Source organism: Lipotes vexillifer, unplaced genomic scaffold (assembly GCF_000442215.2).
Source record: "Lipotes vexillifer unplaced genomic scaffold, Lipotes_vexillifer_v1.1 scaffold903, whole genome shotgun sequence".
NCBI classification, from domain to species: Eukaryota; Metazoa; Chordata; class Mammalia; order Artiodactyla; family Lipotidae; genus Lipotes; species Lipotes vexillifer.
Window position 1 is genome coordinate 1,342,303 of NW_006791919.1, and position 3,279 is coordinate 1,345,581.

The following is a 3,279-nucleotide window of genomic DNA, read 5'->3' on the forward strand; positions in this document are numbered from 1 at the left end:
TTCTGGAGCTCAGTCTCTGAGAAATGGGATGAGTGGCTTTTGCATCACTCTGGAAGCACAACCTCCTGAGGTGCCCCGTGCTCCTGCAGGACGTGGGGCACAGCATACACAGGGATTGTGTGGCTGAGGTCCTGCTGGAAGCCCAAGGAGCCTACACGGTCCACACAAGATGCTCTGGCCACAATGATTAAAGAGGAAAACTTGAGGTCAGGAGGGAATTGGTTCTGAGAAGGGCCAGGATGGTGACAGCTTTGCCGCTCCCTATACTGGAGTGTAGAAGGGTCTCTTGGGCTGATGACCCTGGTTTAGAAGATGGTGCCCAGTGGCCTTATGCTTGGTTTGTTCCCCAAGGTGTCTGGGCTGAGGAAAAGCTGCAACCTTTCCCAGGACAACTTGACCCACCGTTTCTCACTAGTATGGCTAAAGTACCAGAGGTATGTGTGGTCTCAGTCCGTGAGGGCTGCTGGCTGAAATTTTTGAACTTCAAATCCTGTCCATACTGGAGAAAGCAGCCAGGGTGGGCACCTCCAGCAGCAGCTCTGGAGACCGAGATGCTGTTCATGACAGCCTCCAGGCGGAGCACGTAGGTCTGCAGCAGCAGGTAATAGGAGGTCATCATGGCAGATGGGAAGGTCAAGGCCACACGAATACCAAGTGGCATCTTTCATTGGCAGAGGTTTCCCTTTGTACCAAAAAATAGTCGAATTACTTCAATTCCAAGATAAAGGAAGAGTATCGCCACATCCAGTACTAGACTGGCTGTTGGATATGATAACAGGACACCTGCCGAGAGAAAAGTCAGAGCTTTATACAGAAATATGGAGAGTTCCAGCAGGAAGTAGGTAGCGTAACGCCACCCATTCAGAAAGAACAGGACTTCCAGGGGGGGTGGAGGACAACCGTTTACCTCCAGAATCTCACCTCACAGTGACATCTTCAGTCCTCCTCCTTTTGATTTTGACCCTCTTATATACTGTATTTGGTGTCTCCGCCCAAACTGGGTTGAGAAATTGATTTGCGAACCAGGTTCCACTTCTCCATTCTTTGGTCATTGAATAAGGCTTACGATGTTCCAGTCTCAGCATCGTTTCATTATTGGCTGCACAAATCGATTGGGAAAAGAAACTCCCTGGCAGAGACAAGGGGTCTCAGCCCAGGCTAGGACCCAGGCTCCAGTCAACTGGATTACATTTTTAGCATAATTATCACCATTTCCTCACCTCACGTTCAACTTTTTAACTCACTGCAATCTGGCCTCAGTCTTCAGTGTGCCATAGAAACTGATCCCACCAAAGTCACCAGTGAGCTCCTTGTCCCCAAATCCAAAGAACACATTTTAATTCTCAGCTTCCCTTGCTTCTCAGTAGCTCTCAATATTATTGACCCCTTCCTCTTTCATAATCATTTTTGGGGGAGGGGAACTGGGCCTTCTGGTTTTCCTTCTGTACCTATGACTGTTCCTTCTCTGTTTTCATTACTGACTATTGATTCCTAATCTCTACCAACTTGACAGTGGTGGGGTTCCCTAGAGTTCTGTCTCAGGACATCTTCCTTTCTCATACTTGACTTTCTCCTTGCAAGGTCTCATCACATTTTCTATTTATATCTGTGTGCTGCTAACACCTGAATGTGAGACAGGAGGGAAGAGGGCAGGGCACAACCTTTAGAAGAATGACATAGCCCAAGGACACAACACAAACTGATTAGAACCAAACAGGTCCAAGATGGCAGACAAGACAACTTCCACTAGACCCTGAGCCTCAGTATATGGTCATTGAAACACATCAGCAAGCTAAATGACACACCCACAGGCGCCATGACAGTTCCGAGGCTGACCATAAAGGTCAAAAAGTGGGTGATAGCCCAATTTCTGGAAATCCCCGCCCCTTCCCCAAAATAGCTGGAATACTCTTTCCACTCATTAGCCTATGAAGTTACCCACCCCTAAAAAGCTGACAACTCCATACCTTGGTGCCTTTCTCAGCTTCTGAGATGGCCCACACTCTGTCTGTGGAGTGTGTTTCTCTCTAAATAAATCCACTTCTTACCTATCACTTTGTCTCTCACTGAATTCTTTTCGTGATGAGACATCAAGAACCTGAGCTTCATTAAGTCCTGAGACCAGGTGTGTGATCTCAGTTAAAAGACCATGGGTTCGAGTCCCAATCTGAGTTATACGGTGTCAAATCTACGTGAACAACCACAGTCTCTCTTTGAGCTCCTCATATGTAAGTGCTTTCTTAATAGCTCCTCTTGAATATTTTTTAAGTGCCTCAAACTCAAAACTGAGACCAGGTGTGATCTCAGTTAAAAGACCATGGGTTCGAGTCCCAATCTGAGTTATACGGTGTCAAATCTACGTGAACAACCACAGTCTCTCTTTGAGCTCCTCATATGTAAGTGCTTTCTTAATAGCTCCTCTTGAATATTTTTTAAGTGCCTCAAACTCAAAATATCCTGAAATGAACACATGAACTTTCCTCCAAATCTGCTGCTTCTCTGATGTTCTTCTCTACCTTGGCAAATGGCAATAACATCGATCCTCTTGTTTAAGCCAGAAACCTTGACTCTTCCCTCTCACACCCCTAATCAATGAGCTCACACTTCCTGCCGCACTGGGTCAGGCTGCCATCACCATTTTACTAAAAAGGTATAAAAGCTTCCCCATGGGGGCTTCCCTATGGGGGCTTCCCTATGGGGGCTTCGCTTCCCTGGTGGCGCAGTGGTTGAGAGTCCGCCTGCCGAGGCAGGGGACACGGGTTTGTGCCCCCGTCCGGGAAGATCCCACATGCTGCCGAGCGGCTGGGCCCGTGAGCCATGGCCGCTGAGCCTGCGCGTCCGGAGCCTGTGCTCCACAACGGGAGAGGCCACAACAGTGAGAGGCCTGCGTACCGCAAAAAAAAAAAAAAAAAAGCTTCCCCATGGGTCTCTCCCCATCCAGTCTTATCTCCTCAATCCGGCCTCCCCATTTCAGGCAGAACAACCTTTTAAAAAATGCACATCCAATCATGTCACTTTCCTATTTAAAATACTTTAACACTTCTTATTGTCCAATAGGCCACCTCTCCAGCTTCCAACCCCTCTGTCCCACTCTTTCTCCCTTCCGGCTACACTGGAATCTTCTCAGTCAGTTTGAATTGAGCAGGTTCCTGCCCACTTAGTGGGTCCATACAAATGATGTTTCTTTCACTTGGAATGCTTAGCCACCCTCCTTTTGGCTAATTACCTCCCATTATAACTTCTTGGAAGCCTTCCCTGACCCACCCCCCCCCCCCCCCC

The 3,279-nt window shown here is 48.0% G+C and overlaps 1 pseudogene; it reads right to left on the reverse strand.

The window, feature by feature from the left end:
- Positions 1-483: 483 nt before the first annotated feature.
- On the reverse strand, positions 484-1,085 carry LOC103075391 (transmembrane protein 216 pseudogene; annotated as a pseudogene).
- Positions 1,086-3,279: the final 2,194 nt, after the last annotated feature.